We start from the raw sequence: 23,759 nt of genomic DNA on the forward strand, positions 1-23,759 counted from the left end.
ATATGAATCTAATTTGAGTTTGGCTCAACATCTGAAATAAAATGTGGGAAAACCAGAAGTATGTCGTTTATGCTAGGACCTGAACTTTAGCTGGAAAGCGTTTTGGTTTCTGAGAAGGAAATATCAAAACTGCAAGTAAGCAGATGTAATTTAATCTAAACACTTTTAGTTTAAACAGATAGCTCTTTCAAAAAATTAAGAATAGAAAAGACCATTAATTACCTTTCCAGAAATTTTACTTCTCCTGGAAGGAAAACACCCCCTTGTCTTATTTCCATGCAGTTAATCATGACATTGCACAACTATTTATTAAGAAAAAATATGCCTTATGGTCTGTGGCATATAATTTTCTAGATAAAATGGAATGTGGGCTATAGACCAATGCATTCATTTATTTCCTAAAATAGTAACAGCCTAAAATCTCTACAGTGAACTTCAGGTTATTTCCAAACAAGGGCCATGTTCAGAGTCATTTAGTAGAGATACTGCTTTGATTCTTGTATCAGAAAACATGTTGGGAATATTAAATGCTTAGCATACAAATATTTAAAATAGGAAAACGCATATCTAGAATTGACCTTTAAGTAAGTATTAATATTTTTATTATGCAAATATGAGAAAAACTCACTTAGGGTTTCTTCTTTTAATAAAATCATGCAAAAGCAAATTACATATAAATGTATTTGAGGGTCCCTAAAGTGATGAAGAATTGTGTAGCTCAACAAAGCTTTCTTTTAAACATGTCCAAGGCATTTCATGAGCTTGTGGAGTAATGCTTAGGATTTGGCTGAAAAATGTGTTTCTACAAAGCCGTGGTTCACTTTTCCCAGCGCTTCTGCCCTCCCCCCCCCCCCCCCGGTGTATTTTCAAAGAGATTTAATCATCAGGAGTCTGATTAATTTACCTTCCTCTCATCAGAATGCTATTTTGCAAGAGTTGGATATTGGATACTCAGTGTATCTATTCTGGACATTTTTCTTTATATGTGGAAAGGCATACTTTGCCAGGAGCAAATAGAAATCAACTAGCAAGATGACATGGGTTTGGTATGAGGTTTTGTGGGCTCCAAAGGTATATAAATAAAAGAAACTGGTTCTGAAACTCCCCATCTCATCGCGTCGTGAATGAAGTGGTCTTTTCCATAACATTAATTTTAATAATACTTAAGCCCTTTACCATGGGCCAGATATTGCTCTAAACACTTCATGCTAGCTAATTTAATTTTCCTACCAAATCTGTGATGGGGACACTGTGAAATAACCCTTTTATAGATGAGGAGGTGTTAAGGAACTTGCTCATGGCAGAGCTGTCTCCCGGAGCTGTGATTTTAGTCATTTTGCGGTACCACTGCTGGCTCAAGTTTGCAGATTAGGACAGTGAAGCCCAAAGGTGCTTCTGCAGTGAAGGGGCCACGACGAAAGTCTCATGGATTTTACTCAGCAATCTGAAGGTGCTCATTTGACCTGGGTCATTCTCAAGAGTGGATGGTAATTCCAGGAAAAGAAGTAATGTGGATTCAATAAATTCAGGACTCAGGAGTCCCTCTAGGGCTCCTTCTCCCTCCCACTGACACCTTGCTCTGTGGGTGCCTATTATCAGTACAGACTTCTATATTGCTTTCACAGTTTGGGATGTATAGCAGATATCTAAAATTACCCCAAATTTTGCTCTTCTTAAGAATCCAGGCAATTTTAGGGCTGTCCATTGAGAGTTTGCACCATATTTAAGGCCAGTGAATATAAGTATTTGCCACGTGGGTGGTTTTGGCCAAGTCATTCAACTTTGCTATGCCAAAGTTTCTCATCTGTAAAATGGTGATGAGCTAGTGTGGGCTAATGTGTTATATGGAGGGAAGGACAAGTTATATTCCCTGTAGCTTTAGAATGGGAAGAGCAATTGCAATCCTAGAATGTCTTAGGAATCTCAAAGCTGAGAAACCTGGGAAACACTGGGAGATCATACCCTTGGGATGGACATTGGATTTTCTCATGCGGGCATAGGTTGATGGTAGTGGGGAAAACCCCCACCATACAGGAGTGTTTGAGGCAGTGGAGAAATGTGGGGGAAGGGAGGGCAGGGATTCAAGGGCTTGTGAAGACTGCATGAAGAACAGAGTAGACCCTTCTCTGACTTTTCTAAAAATGCCAAGATGGAACCTTGAGGAAAGCAAGCTGAGAATTCTACTTTTGGAAAATACATGTGCATATGTACAAGTTAGATAGTAACTCTACTAACACCTACTTTGAGGCCAGTAAAGAAAACTCAGGTTATGTTCTTTGTTTTGTCACTCTAACTACATTGTAACATCTTCATAGAAAGCCTTATTGTATGAAAAGGTCCCAGTGTAGAACACAACATATTATCATCCCACTTTGTCCTATTCAATGCTTTGCATAAAGACTGACCCTAGAACTTTACGGATCATCTTAGGCCCTGTCAGAGTTTAACGTGTTTTTGTTTTTGTTTTTTTGTTTATTTTATGTACCTCTTATCAAGTGTTGGGGAGTGAATGTCCTCAAGTTCTTCCTCAACCTCTCATTCTCAGCTTCCTAATCTTCTGTTTCTTTATCATTTAGGGACAGTTTGTTTTGCTTCTTCTTTTTGAAATCTTACGAATGTTTTTCGTCTATGATACAACATGTGTTCTAACATAAGCTTCTCTGATGCTGTGTAAAATATCCCTGAAGGCAGTAAATATCTGCAAAGAAAAAAAGAATTAAAAAATATATAAAATACATACACACACATATATACACATATATGTATATATATACACACATATATATGATATATATATAATTTTTTATGAGATAAAATAAAACAATAGAAAAACTTGTGAAATGCATTACATTTACACTGGGAGTGGATGGGAACAATGATACAATTAGGAATCATCACCTCCTAAGACTTTTTCTCTAAACATTAGGTAACGCGATCATATTATCAATTTCAGTGGTAATAAATTTCATACAAAGAATACAATTTTAAAAGTAGAGGAGGAAAAAAAAAAGGAACAAGAATCAGAGGCTCCAATATACGAAAGCTCGTTAGATAGATGCATTTTTTTCCTCACTTCTTTAATGTTGTAGGAATTGTTTTCCAGGATCTCGGATCACTGAAAGAATTCAAACTTTGCTTTTTCTTTTTGGGATTTTATATTAGATCAGTGTATAATTTCACTTTCTTTGCTGGGATTTTCAGACAGTGGAACAAATGCCAACACTCTTTCCTCAACAGGACTTGCTCATGCCTAATCCATTTTTTCCTATTATTCTTGCATTTCTAGCTGGGATACACCACACCAGAATATGCTCCCCAACACATCCAAGAAATATAGTGAGAATGTCGACTGGCCCATATCATTTATTACTTCCTTTGCCTTAGTTTTCAGTTGTGCCTGCTCCTTTTCCCCTTTGTTGGCAAATAGATCAATTTGAGGTGTCTGCTTTCTGTCTCACGAGCATATGTAAGCATTTATTTATGGGTTTCCTCTTAATGCATTCCATATTAGAAAAGGCCAAGAGTACAACATTTCTTTAAAAATTCAAATTTCTTGAGAAACAAGGAGGTGGTGAAGAGGAGGGAGTGTTAACTTGGCAGACTGTGTTTAAAATATTCTGCACAAGGGGCCCCCTGAGGAGCTGCCCATTAAACTCCCACTATTTTGCTGTGAGAAGTGAATGTTTTTTCTGGCTCTAAATTTATGTGATTCTTAAATGTTCTCACAGGTTGAAATAAAAAATATATAACCATTTAAATGTATACTTGACTATCCATGACTGAATTGTCTCTCGATTATAAAAATAATTTGTTTTCTGCTTGAATTCACACTTCTTCTTTTTTTTTTTTATTTTTCCTATAGAAAGCATACCATATGGATATATTTTATCAATATTCTAAGAACGCTGAGAAAGAACCTCAGGTTTATGCCACAATTTTTTCCCCTTGTTTGCATTTGCTTGATTTTGGAGTGCTTGCTATTCACAGACTCAGTAAAGCAGTTACATCTTTGAAAAGCACAAAAAGCACAAAATAAATTCTGTTCACTGAGTGGGTAATTGTTCAAGGTCATCCATTCGTTGTCTTTGTCTTGATTGTTTGAATTAGTAGCTAATAATGGTACTGAAATGTGAATGAATTATTAGCAATGGGGCATATTTTGGGGAGTGTCAGGAAATATTACAGGGCAATTAATGTTATCCAATAGCAAAGCTGTGTTCCCAGCAGATGTCCTATAATTACTGTGTTTAAAGAGTGTGAGGCTTAAACTAAGATTATAGCTTTTATATTGTCTGCCTTTAGAAGTCATATTTGGAATTTGTTCAGTTTATTCTCCTGCCCTTTCTCTTTTGTTCTGATTCTGTCACTTACATTTTGATTTAAATATAGTCTTTTTATGAATTAAAATAAGTATCAGCAGATGGTACGCAGTATAGATGTTTATAAAATAGGAAATTGTTGCAGAAATATTTAAAATGTCTATTGGTAAATAATTTATATTGATATTTACTTGTTATTCATTTCTTAATTTCTGTAATTCAAATGTTTTTACATTTCAAATAGTTCCAAGCTGGTATATATGAAAGTGTTGTCCTAATTTACTCATACGTAGCAGGGAAGTAAAAATCATTTCAGGAATGTTGAGCTACGTATAATCTGTGATGCTCCTAATTTTTAAAACAACACTGGCAGCACGTTTAATTTCTCCTTTCAACACTGACCTATCAAAGTTGGCTTTGTTTCCTTATGTTTTCAGGAGAAGATTTTAAAATGAGTGAAGAGAAAATTCTCTCCTCCCCTGTAATAACCATTTTTGATTTGCATTTAGGGCATCGGGAAATGGCCCAGCATGCCTTGGTCGCATCTGTTCTGAGTGCACTTGACACAGAGAAGGTAGGGAACTGCTTTAAAAGCTCATTGCAAAAGACGTTAGGTTTCCTCTTATTGACATGTGCTACATTATACGGTCAAGTGAACTATTTTGAAAAGTATTCTTACTCAAATCTGAAGGTTGAGTTATTTGGCTAACTGGTAAGTTATTGGAGAACAAAGAGAATGAGTGGATAAGGAAAGAAATGTAGCAAAGTGTCACTATCCTTCCTGAACTACATAGAAAGTTCAAGAGTTAAGAAGACCAAAAAAAAAAAAAAAAAAAAGGATGAGAGTTAAGACAAAAAATTCAGTGTTAAAATGGAAAGATCTCCAATGGAATATCAGTTTAGACTTACAAAGGTTGCTCACTGCTGTATCGCTCACTGAATCCAGCAGATGATCTGGCTAATAAAAAGGTTGCTAGCAATATTGCCAATGAGACCTTGCATTTTTTAAATGTACTTAATTTTTCATTCTAATGTATTTGGGAAATTATAATTGGGGATTTCCTAATTATTTTTGAATAATTTATTCAAAACTAAATTTTATTAGAACTTTGGGAATAGTTTTACAAGTAGTTCAAAGCCTTAAACGATCAGTTGGCTGCATCTTGGATTTCTCCTAACAAATGGCAAAACACAAAAAACTCTTCTAGTTAGAATACTGTGGCCACTGCCTTTGATAGATTCATCCTGAGTATTAACAGCAAATAAGCATGTGCGTTTTTACATGTTTTCAAACTTCTGTGTAAAACTCAACAGTTGTTGGGTATCTGCTCTGAGTACACACAGTGATAAACATTCAAGGAAGAGCGAATTCTGGAAAAGACACCTTTTCTCCCCTCAAGGACAAAAGTGCTTTCTTGTGGATCCATTTGTCATGCGTTATGTTCGGTGATTTAAGGTAGAATGCTGCCAGTGCTATTACGGGGGTCCAGTATACAGTGGGAGCATAGGAGGAAAAACAGTAATATGTCAATTCAGATGACTGAAGAAGGTTTCTGGGCCTACAGGATTTTCATGTCTGGGAAAATGGAAAATAAAGGTAGGCTGAAGAGGGAGAGTGCAAGGCGGGTACTCCAGGCCTGGAAACCAGCCTTGAAACTTATAGAAATGTGAAAGGACTGTCTTCTTTAGAGTTGAGAAAATAATCATTTATAACTAGAATGGAGATTTAATACATTGATGAGTAAGAAATAAACGTGTGTGGTTCGGTTGGAGTTAGACTGGTTAGGGACTTAAATGTCACACAGAGGAGTTTAATGTAGTCAGGGAGTAGTTGTTCTGGGCTTTGAGCAAAGGAGTGAATGACCAGATCTGTGATTAGGAGATAATTTTGGAAGTTCTGTGAAGGATGGGATTAAAGGGAAAGATGGGTGATAGAGAAATCAACAGAAACCACACTGAAATAGTTCAGTTGAGTGATGGAGTCACAGAAACCAGCAATTGTGTACCTCAACATTTCTTTGTATCTGCTCATGATATCTTCTCACATAGAAAACCTTCTCCTTTTAGCCCCAATTGTTTTCATCAAAACACAAAACTTTTTCAATTCTTTTTTTTTATTTTTTTTTAACGTTTATTCATTTTTGAGATAGAGAGAGAGCATGAATGGGGGAAGGTCAGAGAGAGGGAGACACAGAATCTGAAACAGGCTCCAGGTTCTGAGCTGTCAGCACAGAGCCCAATGCGGGGCTCGAACTCACGGACCGCGAGATCGTGGCCTGAGCCGAAGTCGGACGCCCAACCGACCGAGCCACCCAGGCGCCCCGGCCTGTTTCAATTCTTAAAAAAAATTAAACAAATATGTGTTAGAGCTTTTAAAAAATCAAGTAATAACTCAGATTGTAACAAAAAGCTGTAGTCCTCTGAGGTTAAAATAAAAAGAAACACTGAGGTGTGATTTAAATAAAAATTAAATAAAAAATAAAAAATAAAAATTGATTGGGGGCTCCTGGGTGGCTCAGTCGTTAAGTGTCCGACTTCGGCTCAGGTTATGATCTCACGGTTCATTGGTTCGAGCCCCGCATTGGGCTCTGTGCTGACAGCTCAGAGCCTGGAGCCTGTTTCGGATTCTGTGTCTCCCTCTCTCTTTGCCCCTCCCCCACTCGCGCTCTGTCTCCCTCTGTCTCAAAAATAAGTAAACATTTAAAAAAATTTAAATAAAAATTGTGATTTGTGATATAATTTTACCAAGAAGCAGCAGAGAGGAGATGTGGGCATTTGGTATCACAGTGCAAAACTGCCTAATTGTGTTACATAATAGGAAATCATTGATAGCAGTAATATATATTATTTAGTAATAAGGAGATTGAAGAAGGAGATAACAGAAAACTTTTATTATTATTCTACTTTCCTTATTTATTTATTCCATTATTTTGGTGAGTACATCTTCCCACAAAAGATTGTATCACAAGTAACATAGTTTGAGATCTCATATATCTGACGTTGGCATCATTTAACTCTTCTGCTCTGATTATTTTTAATAGGGCCTAGAATTTTATATTGAAATTAAATTCCCTTCAGAAGTCTAGATATGGGGCTCCTGGGTGGCTCAGTTGGTTAAGCCTCTGGCTTCAACTCAGGTCATGATCTCATGGTTTGTGAGTTCAAGCCCCACATTGGGCTTTCTGCTGTCAGCCCAGAGCCCGCTTCAGATCATCTGTTCCCCTCTCTCTCTGTCCCTCCCCTGCACCTGCTCATGCTCTCTCTCTGAGCAAAAAACAAAACAAAACAAAAAACAAAAAAACATTAAAAAAAAGAAGTCTAGATGTTATGTTCTAGTTCCCATTTATCCCAGCTTATCTCCCTAGAAGTTTTTGTATTGTCTCCTTTTTACATTCAACTGTCCACAAATTTCACAATAATGTACTTTATTTTTTTTTACTCTATTATGTTGGCTCTTCAGCACACATTTTCATTTGTTTATTCAAAAAATATTCATTGACTGCTGTCAGCATGCTATGTACTATCCTAGATATGGGGAAAATTAGAGATCTGCATTCTTAAATTCTTGGAAATTCCACTCAATTATTCATGGTTTCCTCTCTTGATTGGATCCAATAAAAATCACATTATAAACATGAAAAAAAAATTATGCTCCCCAATTATATTAATGTTAGTTGTTTCTGGACATATTGCCATTACTTTGTTTATCTGCATATTCTAAGTCCTGACAATGAAAATGAATTACACTTGCGATAAGAAAAATATTCAACATACTCTTCTTAATCCTAAAATCAAATGTTTTGACCCACCTATAAGCAGTAAATAATGACCTGCAATTACCTCCAATTCATTCAGTATGATTTAATGTAGGCTCTTCATACTAAGTTCAAGTACTGCATGATAAATTTAAAGATAAATAATCACCAGAAAACGCAGTCTTGGTCGTGTTTTCAGTACAAATTTATGATCCAAAATTAATTATTGATATGTTAATGTTCAAGGAATATTGTAACAAATTATTTTCAGAAGTAAAGTAGACACACAATTAGAAAGTTTAGGGTTTCAGCTTTCCTATTACGTGGAATAAAACTAAAACTTTCTGGTCTAAAACTTCACTGGTCTCAATGTCTATACATTCTTTGGGAGGTTTCAGGACAGTTTTAAGCCTTTTGACATCTCCATTTGAATTTTAGTAGGCATGTTATAAAAATCAGAAATTGTATTCATCAGAAATAATCTAATTTGAAAAAAAAACATCATTTAAACATTTCATTTCTATTGATGATATTTTTGTAATAGATCATAAGAATTATCTGGGGGCACCTAAGCGGCTCAGTGGGTTAAGCACCCGGCTTTGTCTCAGGTCATGATCTGTGGTTCGTGAGTTTGAGCCCCACTTTGGGCTCTCTGCTATCAGCACAGAGCCCATTTTGGATTCTATGTCTCCCTCTCTCTCAGCCCCTCCCCCCCGAGCTCGCTTTCTTTTTTTTTCTCTCTCTCTCAAAAATAAATAAACATTTTAAAAGAAAAAAGAATTCTGAACTGACAAACTCTTACTTCAATAGATTACCTTAGGAATGTTAGGTAGTTGTACTTTAGGCTAGTGTAAGGGCCAGGAGACATGCAGGGAAACTAAGCTCTTTTAAAGGTTGGTTCAGACCATAAAGTGGTTTTAAAAAATGGTGACTTTCTTCCTCTCAGAAAATACATTACTTTCACCTTTGACTTTACTCTAAATTAGCTTGCTTTTGTAGCTTCCACTTTAGTAAAATCCAGTACCACTACAATCTTTAAAGCCCCATCATTTCACTACTAGAAAAACTTAATGAATGCCACATTCTATATTTTCCTTTGTAAGTAAACTGAAAATTGCATTATTTGCATTTGCATGGGTCTTAAACGTAATTGTATCACAATCATTATAAGTGCATCCCTAGTATTAGTAGTTAATTGAACCTTTTCTGATTTAGCCTGGAATTTTCACCCTGGGAAAGAAAACTGGTAGATCACCTCTGTCCTTGATGGTAGCGTTATGAATGCAGCAAGAATGTGTTCTGGGATTAAAAAGCAACACTTTCTTCAATAATTCAAAACTTCAGGCAAGATTTTTAAAATATAGAAAATGCAAATGACCGAATCAGTTTTGATCATTGTATAATAAAGCATGTGAAATACATAACACTGACATGGGTAGCCAGGTGGACAATTCAATTTTTATATTATGAAGTGTTCCAAACATCATCTGTTCTTAACAATGATGTTAATGTTCAAGGAATATTGTGACAAATTATTTTCAGAAGTAAAGTAGACACACAATTAGAAAGTTTAGGGTTTCAGCTTTCCTATTATATGGAATAAAACTAAAACTTTCTGCTCTAAAACTTGGAAGAGACTTGGAAGGAACAGGTTTTTTTTTCTCCCTTTAATTTGATCAGTATTTTCAATATTTTCAACTTTATAACTTACTAGAGAGATCACTGAGAATTTTCCCGAAGATAATTCTGTATTCTGGAATATCAACACATTTCTTTTATGGTTCAACTTTAATTTAATCGTATTTTGTTGTTGGTCTGATTTTCCTAAATGTAGGATAATAACATCTTGCCCTATCTGTTGTCACAATGGGAAAGAATCATTTTATATAGGATTTTGGTTAGCTTCTAGTTGGCTTTGTCGAATTTAGAACCACTTGAACATTGTGGTTTCTAAATTTAGTCAAACCCTTTGAGCTTTAAGTTCCGTTTGGCACTGGCTGAACATGAACTGCTGTTTGAAAAAAATTCCCTTGGTACTATCAGAATCTAGATGTGTGCACAGCACAGACCTCCTCTTATTTAAAAGAAATACATTCACTTTTATTTGAAAGTTGGGAGCTCCAAGGGGATAAATAATAAAATATGAAACTTTTAAAAATGGGCCATATTTCAAAACAGTTCTCAAGAAGAATTGGGCTCTTGGGTTTAGAGCATGATATTCTTAAAAAAAAAGAAGAAGGCCCATTTTAGTTATTTTAAAATGTATTTTCTTCAACTTGGCTCCATGTTTTAAAGCAAAATCTGTCTATTAAGCTGCCATTTGTTGGTTTTACTAAAGAGAATCTTGTTGAACTATTTTTTCTTTAGCAATAAACTATTCTCCATAGCATGAGATGATCAGGGTGTACATTCCCCAGTCAGATGGCTTTATTTTTCTCTTGTCATACATTTGCTACAAACGCTGGGTAACGTTAATAAAAAATAACACTTATGTAGGAGGTACATTAGGCAAAGTCCCAAGCTGTTTACATACACTAATTCACTTCATGTAACCATCTTTTAAGATATACACTATTATCCCCAATTCACAGATCCCAAGCCTGAGGCTGAGTGGTGAACTAAGTTTCTAGATGCCATACAGCTAGATCCGGGTTCAGAACCAGAGCCATCTGTCTCCAGATGTAACCACTGTAACCACTACTGTGCAATTACTGTGCAGTATCTCAGAGAGCTAGACTCAGTTTATAGACCACAATGCTTGGGGATCTAAGTTCCCCCCACAGTCTGTCCCCATCAAGCAAATTAGCATGTATTTATATAGCAAAGTTTGTTTTCCCCACTTATGCACCCATTCTTTGGGTGCACATACTTATGTAAATCCCACCACACCTGACGTTCAAATTGTAATTTAACAAGAGGTTGCAAAATCCTGAAGGTTTTCTGAGGTTTTGCTGGTGTCTGAAACTTTGCATGTTCTGTTCACCTGCTTGGTACTCCCTGAGAACACACACACACACACACACACACACACACACACACACACTTCACATGATTTCTTGCGTCTTCAGTCTCAGTATCCTTTCCCATCCTTGCTGGTTCAAGCCAGGGTTGGACTTTCTTAATTTATGTGTTAGCCTTAACATTCTCTATTATATTTCCCTATATAACTCTTCTTCTCCCAAAGGCCTCATGCATAGTACATTTCAACAAATACTAGTGTTGAATAAACGAATGAATAGATGAAGGAATTTCTGGAACATAGAGAGTCACATTTCACTGTCCCTGAGATGTCATTCTTTAAATACAAACAGGGGTGAGAAGATATATTTTGTGGGCATATGCCTGAAGGCAGATTAACTCTTCCTTAGCCCGAGAATACCAAAAACTTGAGAGATGGGATACAGAAAGTTTTTCCTATGTGCCTACTGCCTATCTTGCAAAAAAAAAAAAAAAAAAAAAAATCAAAAATCAGAGTGGTCCCCTAGAGAAATAAGAGGATCAAACTGAAATGTCACTGAGATCCCTTCTGAAAACACTTTGCGATAAAAATCCCCACCACTTATGAGCCTTTTATTGGCAGCAAACGAGACAGAACACTTAGCTATGTTTGCTGTTTCAAAGCAGTGTAAAGCTGATACATAAAATTTCCTAAATCATATTTTTGTGTGTTAGTTTACTTTTAGCTTTTGACTCTTATTTTTCCTTTATAAGGATGATGGAAAGCAAAGAGATTTGTTAGCCCTTTGTACAGGAATTAATCAACATCAACCAGCCCTGCCCAGCAAAGAAGTCGTCTCTTGAGCCTGTTTTGATTTAATCTCCCTCTTATAGTACTTACCAGAACTTCCTGAAGTGTAGCCATAATATTGGGTATTCAGTAAATGTTTGTTGAGCTGATATGCATTGAATATTTAAGCACTTAACTTTGATGATCTTGGAACATCATTCTCACAGTAACACACTGAGTAAGAAGTGCACAAATTGTCTCCATTTTATGCTGGATTATACATGACATTTCTAGGAAGTAAAAAATGGAGAAAATTGCATGAGCAATAATTTTTGGAGTATTGGAGATAGAAATACCAACAAAATGATGTACTTGTAGCTCATCTTCTATTTGACTCTAAGTAGTTGGATTCTATCCTGTATCTTAAAGTTATTGTCACTTCGGTGTCATAAATTATAGCGACATACACCATAGGTATTTCTTACATTCCTCTTTAGCAGAGTAAGCAAAATCACCAATGTCACATACTCTGTGTAGTTTCCTATAGATGGGACTTTAAGGCAGTTTGAATGGGAATAAAGGGTAGAAGGATTACGACAACCCAAAATAAACAAATCTGTAAAGCTCTGTCATCTTGCATCTATTTTTTCCATGCACCCCAATGTACAAATCCCTTTTCAACCACCAGACAGAGGACAGATAGCGTCACTACCCCAATATAAGGCAAGAGTGAAACTAAGAAGTGTGTATACAACTGCAGCCAGAAGGAAATCCAGAAATTTGCCTACCCACCCTTAAATTAGCTGAAATTTCTTCTCTTACTTCTCTTACTTTTCCCTTTCAGAACCCTAATTTCCCCCTTGTTTAACCTGGAAAATTACTGATTTAACAACAGTCTCTATTATTAGTTCTTCTCTACAGGTTTTGTTTGTTCCTAAGAAAATAGGTTTTCATGGAAATATGCTTTGATGAGTGAATAGCAGTTAGAACATCATCGTCTTCAAAGTACGCACTCAAAATTTGATGGAATAAATTAATGTGTTTTACTTCATGTAAATGCACCTTTTTCATTCTACAGCTTCAACTAAGAAGATTTTAAGAGAGATTGTACAGAGAGGGATCATATTTGCAATCCATCCTAGCTCCAGTCTCCTCTGTCATCCGTTTTGGGCCATCTTTGTCTAAAACGTCAAAATTAGTCCCCGAATAGGGCACGAAGCAGCCTTAATCTCTACTTAGCAAACATGAAAAATGTAACTGTCAGGATGTGATAAAATTATCAAAATTATATTAAATCTGAAAAGCAACTGGCAGAATACACACAAGACTATTGAACGTTTACCTGGGGAGAAGGGTGACAGGGGAAAGTCTGGGGAAAATTTAGTTTCTTTCACTAAATTATAAATTGTATAGTACAAGAGTCATTACCTATTTGTTTACCACTGTGGACCTAACTTCTACTAGAGGGTGTGAACATGGTACAGGCTCAAGAAATACTCAATGATTGAATGACATTTTATTCATTTTTATTTTCTTTAGGTTTTCACAAAGAGCAAATATACTTTTCTACTCATAAAAATAAACTATAAAGATTGAAAAAAACCTATGCCACATGGCACATTGTAGAACCTCCATAAATCTTTGTTGAAGGACTGAATCCAAGGAAAGAGCATGAAATCAGCCACACAAACTGGGAAACAGGAGTTGTCGTTCAGCAGTATGAAAACCACACATTTTCATCAGGATAAAATTGAAAGCCTAACACGGGAATGCGCAGGTAATCTATGATTCCACCCTTCCCAATATTTTATGTGATTTTCCTGGTACTTAAGAGACCAGAGCTTTCCAGTATGAGCTTATTCACTATATATCTGCCCCAATTCAAATGTATCTCTATCCCCATGCATTCTCTTCTTTCTCTCTCCTCAGAATTAGAGAAAGTGCTGTTTTATGTCTCAAAAGCTAATCTCTCCACCCATGACCCTAATTCCATCTTCCAGCTTCTTATTTCAGGGTCCAGTTTTATCACGCATCCCTTCTCTTTCTGGAATGCAGCTCCTTCCCCATTGCTGTTGCCATTCAGTCCACCACTGTGAATGACTCATGTTTCCTAAAAATAAAAATCCAAACTCCCAGCACACAAATAGTTGATCAAACAATTGTCCACTTAGCAACTTCCCTTCATCTTCCAAAGGTAAACTATTCCCTGATAATCTGGGTGCATGTGAAGATCTAGGGAGACTGGCAAGGTGGGATGAATAGCAAATTTTGAAGTAGCCTACAAACCAGCAAGGAACCACCCACTAGGGTTAGCTGGACTTCTGCTCCCTTGGTACTCCTGCCAATTCATTATTTGAATTACCAATTCCCAATTCTGACTATTGTATTTGTCTCACGCAGCTCTGAGTCAGCTCTAATTGGAACACTTGGTAATTAGCCTTGTTATTTACTTGTTGTCCAAAACCAGCTATGACCTTCCCTGGCTGCCTTCACAACTACCTGAGACAGTTTTCCCCAGTTTTAGGTTGCCAATAACGTAGGACAAGCTTTTTGTTTCCGGATCACCCACTTTCTTCTTAAATCTTGTACTTTGGGTTCTGCCTTCACTATTTATATACCTCAAAGGACCTCTTATTTGCAAACTCAAGGGTATTCTTCAATTTCATTTTTATTCTCCTCTCTGAATCATTTTTTTAAATTCTAGCCCAGAGATCACAAACTGGATTAGTGTAGACCAAATTAAGATTGTAAGTGTAAGTTTATATATGGGCATTGTTTTAAAAAATCTATTTATTTTAAAGCAAATGACTTTATGGCGCACCTGGCTCAGTTGGTAGAGCATGTGACTCTTAATATCAGGGTTGTGAGTTCAAGCCCCATAATGGAGGTGGAACCTACTTAAAATAAAGACAAATTAAAAAAAAATTAAAAATTTAATATAAGATACATACATTTCATTTGCCTCTGTCCCACCCCTTCCTATTACTTCATACTTGACTTGCTCCAATGAAATTTGCCTGCCTTTTCAGTGGAATTAAGTATGCAGATCCTGTTTAGACTATCCTCTCCTTTGAGAAACATTCCCAATTTGGGCACTCTCTTGTATTAGTTTGTTTGTTGAATTACTGTTATGACTATGCTCTCTGTTTCTGCTCCCACAAGTTCTTTCAATTCTGTTTCCTCATTCCATCTTTGAAATATAGGAATTTTATAAAGATGAGTTCCTCGTCCTTCCCTCACTATACCTGCTCCCTTGATGACCTCACTCAATCTTACACACTCGTTGCCACTCTTACCTAGTGACTATGAAGAGTCTACCCGCCTACTCCCAGCTGACTCATGGGTTCTAGCATACATTTCAAAGTGTGCACTATACAGCTTCACTTATAGTTCTGGAAATCCTTTACATTTATTATGTACAAATTAATTTTTTCTCTTCACCTTAAAACCTAATGCCTTACCAACATTCCTTATCCTTTTGGTTACCACTAATCTCGTAATCTTCTGGGCTCAAAATATTCATTATTTTTATCTTTCTGTGATGTCCCTTTATTGTCAGGTTCTATTTCCATTTGCCACTCTTCTTTATGCTGATTTCCACTTCTCTCATATGTTGCTCATGAAAAAATTAGCAATCAGTTTTCCTAATTGATAGTGCTATTTATCAATAGAGAACAAATTTAAAATCTCTGCAAAATAATACATACCTAGTATTTTCTTAGATGAACTACTGTTAATCTTTTAAAATGTATAGCCTATAGAAGATGCTAACTTACATGTACAAAGTCCATCTTTCCTTCCCTTGTTGAGTATCAGGAGGGCTCATCTCCCACACCTGAGTGTCTCATAGCCCCATCTCTCCTTACAGAGGCATTTCCAAAGAGCCTCTTACACTGCATTCATGGATAAAGGGAAGTCTGTAATTTTGATCTATTAAGAAACTGCTGAGAGACTGATCACCCTTACTTTTTGTAATGCAGTGTAATGACCAAAGTTTTATTTTAAATTCTGAATCTGGTCATTTTTTCTACAACAATACTCATTATTTAATTTGTTCTTTCAACAAGTTAATAAATTATTCACTTTTCCCCTAAACCAATTATTTTCTATCCCTATCCATTTTAGAAGCCATTTCCAGATTAAACTTTCTGAAGCCTACTTCCATTAATTTTCCTCCTCTGTTCAAAAGTATTACAGTGGTCTCCTCTTGTACATAAAATAACGTCCACCTCCAGAGGTGGGAATTCAATTTCATCCATGACCTGAATCCAAGCTTCTTTCCCAACCTGATTGTACTGTCATGTGTCACCCTTCACAACGAAATCAAAACTTTCACCTTTCTACCTTGTGGTGGACAGACTCTAGAGTGTCTTCCCATAATCCCTATCACCTGGTATTCATGGTCTTGTATAATATTGTCCCATGAGCAGGGTCACGACCTATGATCTGCTTCTAACGAATAGAATACAACAAATGAGACAAGAGGCCTGTAATTACATGTCTGTGATTGCAGATAGAACACCGTGTGACCATCTTGTTGGAGCCTATCTTTCCCTGACTGGGTTAAAAGAGCTACACTTCCATGTTGTGGGGTTCACATTGGATAGCCCATATGGCAGGGAACAGAGGGGCATCTCTAGGCTGAATACCAAAAACAAACGGAAGTAATCAGTTCTTCAACTGTAAGGAACTGAATTCTGCCAACCAAAGTGGATCCTTCCCCATCAAAGTCTCAGATAAGACTGCATTCCTGGACAACCCATGGTTGCAATCTTGTGAGACCCTAAACAGTGAACTCAGCTTAGCGATTCCAGGCCGATAGTTCTGTGAAATAATGTGCATTGCTTTAAGCTGCAAATTAGTGGTAATTTCTTAAACAGCAATAAAAAACTAATACTTTATATCTCACACCTGAAAAGTCTTCTTCCATATGACCAAGAGTTTTAATTACACCATATCTTACATCTCAGTGCCACAGATCTTGAGAAATCCCCCCTCATGTCTTAGAAAGCAATACTTCCCATTTCTCTACTCCAACATCTTATCAAACCTGCTCTAAGGAACATTTTTTTCCCACATTTTTATTGTAAATGTATAATTTGTCTTTTAGACCTTAACCTCTTAAAAGACAGAATTTGTGTTTGATTCATCTTTAATGTCAAGGGACCTAGCACATTGCCTTGCATGTGTTAGTAGCTTAATAAATATTTTTAATAAATTGATAAAACTTTACAAAATATTTGAGTTTAAAACTTTAGGTACTGGGAAGATTAAAATATGTGCTTAACTTTGTTTCAAAAAAAATGTGACAAAGTTCAGTGGGTATCTGATTAGACTAGAAAAGATTGCAGAGAAATAGACTCAAATTTCCAAATATTTATTTTTTGTAGATCTGCTCTAGACTGCTTTGCACTGTGAAACATCAGAAGCTTTAAAAAGCATTATAGAAATGGATGGCATTAGAGAAAACATGAGAGTATTCAGAAATTAACTTTTACATAAATGATGACACTTTTCCTAAAAGTTTCACAAAGTCTTAGATATTCATGTAAAGCTAAAGAAGCTTAGTTTCATTTCTTTGTGGTCTATGATTTTTCAGTTCTCTATTTATAGTGAACTTTCTACCTGTTTTACTCAAAACTGTTGTCTGTATTGGTAATGTGACTTTAATTAGCAACGACAGGAACATAGTTTGGTAAATTTAACCTTTTTAAATTTTGCAAAACAAAATCTGTAAAAGCAGTAAGTCATACGAAAGGAATTTCTATTTAGCATGAAGACAGTCTAGGGTTGTGTGTATGTTTTGTAAAATAACCACATCGTATGTGAAAAGGATTTATGCTTTCACAAGAAATGCCAAACATTAAAGAGGATTGTAATAATGTTTAATATTACATATGGTAATGCTATTATAATATAAGGGGATTCAGAATGTATTCCGCTGGGAATGTAACTTCATCTGCTAGCTTACTGAGAATGCATGATTACAATATCTATAGTCTACACAAATTGGCTAATTCTCTAATGGTAGCAAGTGCCAGTATATTCAGAGATATTAAATTGTTCTAAAAACTGTTTAAATGTAATTTAGATTCAGAACACTTTTCAAAATATTCACTGATTTAAAAATTATTCAATTGCAGGACTGTGATTTAACAAAAGAACATTTTCAGATCTCCACTGTATGAACCAAGAAGTAGTATCACAGCAAATCTGTTTTATATACAACCCTAAATTGCCAACAATAGGATGGAAATGATCCTTTGCAATTAGAGATTTCAAAGTAGCACTCTGTATCTCAAAAACTCTCTAAAATACACAAGATGAATAAAAGCTGCACAACGAATTGATGGCTTAGCCTTTAATATGCTTCTTCTTAGCATGAAAAAAAAGAGTTAGCATTAAGAAACTGCTATAAAATCAGTCTACATCAACAACGTGTTCACTTGCTAGAATTTGTGTTGTCATTGTGGAAAATTACTTTAAAGCATGCATCCTATAGCATGTGAAATGCTATTGTCAAAAAAGTCACAACATGTTATTGAAAAGAACATCTTAAATTCTATGTTGTGGTAAATATGCTTTTCATAATGCTGTTTGCTAAAATGCTTGTAAAATATCTTCTATTTTATTTTGCAACAGTTTTTCACTGAGAGTTTTTAAAGTGTATATTCTAAAATTGTGCTTTTCTGCAAGGTGACAATTTTGAGATTATCATTATAATAAATACATTCTTTAAAATATAAATGTCGTAAAGTCAATATGCTTATCACTGTTTGTGAATCTGCACATACAAATATATATCCACACATAATCCTTATGAATTGTTTACCTGCTTTCCCTTCCCCTACAATCCATTTTCCTGAAAAACAGCTAGAGGAAACCATTTAAAATGAAATCCAGATTATGCTATTCTACTTAAAATATTCCAAGGTCTTCCACAACACTGAGGATAAATCCAAATGGCTTGGCTGATTAACAACACTCTGTATGATTGGTGCCTCACTGGACCCCTCTCATCTCATTTCCTGTCATTAAGCAATAGTAACGGTAGTCTATGCTCTGGTCCTTGACTATCCCAAGATTTACCTCTACATTATGGTCACAGTTGCTCCCCCTTTATTTTCTTATGCTTATTTCCTTCTTGACCTGCAAATCTCAATTTAAATGTCACCACCTCAGAAAAGTCTTGTGGGTCACCAGTCCTAAAGTAGTCGCCATCCCCCAGCCATTGCCCATAATGTCACCATGTTTAATTTGTATCTCAGCTCTGTCCATTTATGAATGTGGGTGTATATGTATTTATTATGAGTCACACCTAACCAGAAATTATCAACATATAGTGCCTGGCATAGAGCAGGCATTATGAAGGAAGGAATAAAGCATTAGGATAAATAGCAATTGCTCTAGAGTTATACCTGACTTTAAAACTTTGGCTTTCTCTTTCATCTGCTAAGTAACCTTAGACAATTACTCAGATTCTCTAAGCTGTTTCCTCATCTGTAGAAATGAAATCAACTGGGTGGCTCAGTTGGTTAAGCGTCCGACTTCAGCTCAGGTCATGATCTCTCTGTCTGTGAGTTTGAGCCCCGCATCGGGCTCTGTGCTGACAGCTCAGAGCCTGGAGTCTGCTTTGGATTCTGTGTACCTGCCTCTCTCTGCCCCTCCCCGCACTTGTGCTCTGTCTTGCTCTGTCTCTCAAAAATAAATAAATTTTAGGGGTGCCTGGGTGGCTCAGTCAGTTAAGCATCTGACTTCGGCTCAGGTCATGATCTCATGGTTCGTGGGTTCGAGCCCCCTGTCGGGCTCTGTGCTGACAGCTAGGAGCCTGGACCCTGCTTTAGATTCTGTGTCTCCCTCTCTCTCTGTCCTTCCCCTGCTCACACTCTGTCTCTCGCTCTCAAAAACAAACATTAAAAAAATTCTAGAAATAAATAAATAAATGTTAAAAAATTAAAAAAAGAAATATCTATTTGATAAGGATTTTTGAGTAATAAATGAGATAACATATATTCAATATTTAACCTGTTGATTGCCACACAGAAAGAAGTAAAAATTGGTAACTATTTAATCATTACATACTACATATGTATACATATATGGATATTATATATATATATATATATATATATATATATGGGGGGGGAGAGAGAGAAAGGCAGAAAGAGAGACTCATATCCAAAACAATAACGTCATCTAAAGCTGATTTCTGTCATTTATGAATATTTTAAGATTTATAAAATAACATTTATGAAAAAGATAGTTTTAATTAACAAAAGAAACATTAAAAGCTATATTCGAAGTTAAAAGTAATTTTGACTAAATTGTCAAATTTTTTCTCCTTGAACTTTGTATATTTTATTATGAATGTAAAAACAATCAAATCAGAGAGAATTATATAAAATAAATTTTCAAAATTACCTCATTACCACCATAGTTGCATAATTATTAGCTTCATCTTATATTGTCTGCATTTTTACAAAGGCATGCCGATTCAAATACTCTATTGCATTAATTAATTGGTGGGTTATTGAAAATTAACATAATTTTTATAATGAAGTGATTGTTAGACAGACAGTAAATGTTATTTATAAAAAGAAATATTTTAAACGTTTTAAAGTATGACTGAGAATTTATATTTTGATTAATGTTCAGTTTTCATTTCTCCAGAAAATTTAAGTATGTCAAATTTAGAATTTGCTATGCTTCTAATAAAAGCCTTCTGTTTTGTAATATTATTGGAAACATATTCCCTTTAAACTTTCATTTAAAATGTCAATTTTGGGGGCGCCTGGGTGGCTCAGTCGGTTAAGCGTCTGACTTAAGCTCAGGTCATGATCTCACAAGTCTGTGAGTTCGAGCCCCACGTTGGGCTCTGTGCTAACAGCTCAGAGCCTGGATCCTGCTTCAGATTCTGTGTCTCCCTCTCTGTCTGCCCCTCCCCTCCTCAAGCTCTGTCTCTCTCTGTCTCAAAAATAAGTAAAAACATTAAAAAATTTTTAAATGTCAGTTTTGGGGGTGCCTGGCTGGTTCACTCAGTGGGGTATATGACTCCTGATCTCGAGGTTGTAAGTTCGACCCCCATGTTAGGTATAGAGGTTACTTAAAAATAAAATCTTTTAAAACTTAAAAAAAAAAATTAAAAGTAGTTAATTTAAAATTTCCAAAATCTAAAAAAAAAAAAGAGCTTTTATAAAGACCTGGAGTTGTCAAGAGAAGAAAATTCACAAGAGTAAATGAATTTACAGTATTCTGAGACAGGAAATGACAGGTTACCTCACCAACATCCAAACTGTGTTGATCTGTTTGGGTCAGTGTCCAAAGGTTGGCTTAGGGGAGAAATACAGCATGGAAACAAGACTCTTACACACTAACCAGCCACTTGGCAGTCTGAACTTTTAAGAGAAGATGGGTGGGGTTTATTGATATTTTTAAAAATCAAAGACCTCCTACTTCCAATATATCATATAGGGCTTTCTTTAGTAAAAATGTAGAATGACAGAGAGTGATGTCACCAAGATACTGACATAGGTTGTGCTTGACTTAGTTCCCCTTCATGAGAAGAAAAAGAACAAGATGCCATGGAGAACACTATGGTGAGGCTGACCTCAGAGACAAAGACAGCCTGCATTAGAAGAGTTAGAGAAGCAGCTACCCTGTGTTGACTGCATTGCCCCTCCCCAGGACAGCACGAAGTCACCTGGAGAGGTACCCTCCCTGTCCCCCGCCCCCCCTCCACCCCTCTGGTTCCTCCAGTGGGAAAGAAGAACCCAGAGAGGGGAATCTAGCCTTCCCCAGCTTTGTGAGCCACATTGAGGAAGCTCCTACAAGGATCTCACATCACAGGGATTACAGGGGAATTTGAGGGGCCCAGCCACTAAGGATCTGACAGTGACAGAGTCACAACTGGGAGCTGCTTACAACAACTAGCACATGGATCTTGGAAGACCAAATTAATACCTGCAGTATCCAAGTAGTAATCGCAACGAGCAGTTTTATTCATCTGCAGAACAAAGTTGGGAGCACACTTTAATGAGGGAATTCAACAGGGAAAAGATCTGCCTGATGTGAATCCTCAAGGGGGACTTTTGCCGGCCCTATTCTTTAAAGCTACAGTCATCAAGAAAATATGGAATTGGCATCAAAAGACAAATAGAGCAATGGAACTGAATTGAGAGCTCAGAAATAAACCCAAGCATACATGATCAACTAATATTTGACAAGGAAGTAAAAAATACTCAATGGGGAAAAGAGAGTCTCTTCAATAAATGGTGCTGGGATAATTGAATATTAACACTTAAAAGAATGAAAATGGACTCATATCTTACACTTACAAAAATTAACTCAAACTGGATGAAACTTCAGTGTAAGACCAGAAACTAAACTCCTAAAAGAAAATGTAAGAACAAAGCACCTTAATGTGGATGTTGGTAATGACTTTTTGGACCTAACACTAAAATCACAAGCAACAAAATAAAAAATAAGCCAGTGGGGCTACATAAAAATAAAAAGCTTCTGCATAACAGTAACCAAAAAAAAAAAAAATCAATGAAGTGAAAAGACAACCTATAGAATGGGAAAATATATTTGCAAACCATATAGCTAATAAGTTAGCAAGCTAATATCCAAAACATATATAAAGTTCATACCACTCAATAACAACAACAAAAGTAACCCAATTAAAAATGGGCAAAGGACCTGAATAGACATTTCTACAAAGAATATATACAAAGAAATGAAAATTAAAACCACAATAAGTTATCACCCCATGCCTGTTAGAATGACCATCATAAGAAAGCCAAGACCTGGGGCCTGGTGGCTCACTTGGTTAAGCATCCGACTTCGGCTCAGGTCATGATCTCTCAGTCCTTGGCTCTGAGCCCCGCATCTGGTTCTGTGCTGACAGCTCAGAGCCTGGAGCCTGCTTTGGATTTTGTGTCTCCATCTCTCTGTGTCCCTCCTGTGCTTGCACTCTGTCTATTTCTCCTCAAAAATAAATAAACATTAAAAATAAAAGAAATAAAAACAAAAACAAAAAAGACAAGACCTAACAAATGTTGGCGTGAATATGAAGAAAAGGGAACAATTGTGCAATGTTGGTGAGATTGAAAATGCTACCATCACTATGGAAAATAGTATTAGAGCATTCTCAAAAAATTAGAAATAGAACTATTATATGATCCAGCAATTCCACTTCGGGAAATATACCCAAAGGCAATGAAAACAACCTGAAAATGATTAACCAGGTAGCGATTAACCTGAAAATGTACCTGCACCTTCGTGTTCATAGTAGCATTACTTACAATAGTCAAGGCATGGCAAAAACTTACATGTCCATTGATGGATGAATGGATGGGAAATTGTGATGTATATATGATACATACAACTATATATGTAATGAAATATTATTCAGCTATTAAAAAAACAAGGAAATCCTACCATTTGTGACAACATGGATGAACCTTGAGAGCACTATGCTTAAGTGAAATAAGTCAGACAGAGAAAGACAAATACTCTATGGTCGCACTTACACACGGAGTCTAAAAAAACAAAAACAAGCAAATTCATACAAAAAGAGGTTAGCATTGCAGTTATCAGAGGTGAGGATGGGGAGAGGGCAAACTGTAAGAAGGTGGTTAAAAGGTACAAACTTCTAGTCATAAGACAAATAAGTATAGGGGTGTAGGGTACAACATGATGACTAGCTAACACTACTTTATGATACATAGAAAAGTCAAGAGAACAAATCCTAAGAGTTCTCATCACAAGGAGAATTTTTTTTCCTTTCTTTCTTTTATCGGATCTGTATGAGAAGATGGACGTTAGCTTAAGCTATTGCTGTAATCATTTCACAATACATGTAAATCACACCGTTACTCTGTACGCCTTAAACTTATACAGTGATGTATGTCAATTATTTCTCAATAAAACTGGGAAAAATATAGAGTGACAACTATA

General features: G+C 36.0%; 1 long non-coding RNA gene across 2 annotated transcripts in view; it reads right to left on the bottom strand.

Moving 5' to 3' along the window:
* Positions 1 to 639: 639 nt before the first annotated feature.
* Positions 640 to 23,759, bottom strand: part of LOC125925374 (uncharacterized) — a 309,362-nt gene continuing 286,242 nt past the window's right edge. For both annotated transcript variants that reach the window (XR_007458813.1, XR_007458812.1), the window contains 2 exons: positions 11,913 to 12,091; positions 640 to 2,698 (listed from right to left, as the gene is read on the bottom strand). This is a non-coding gene — a long non-coding RNA (uncharacterized LOC125925374). The remainder of the gene's footprint in view (positions 2,699 to 11,912; positions 12,092 to 23,759) is intronic.

The sequence above is a fragment of the Panthera uncia genome, chromosome F1 (assembly GCF_023721935.1).
Source record: "Panthera uncia isolate 11264 chromosome F1, Puncia_PCG_1.0, whole genome shotgun sequence".
NCBI classification, from domain to species: domain Eukaryota; kingdom Metazoa; phylum Chordata; class Mammalia; order Carnivora; family Felidae; genus Panthera; species Panthera uncia.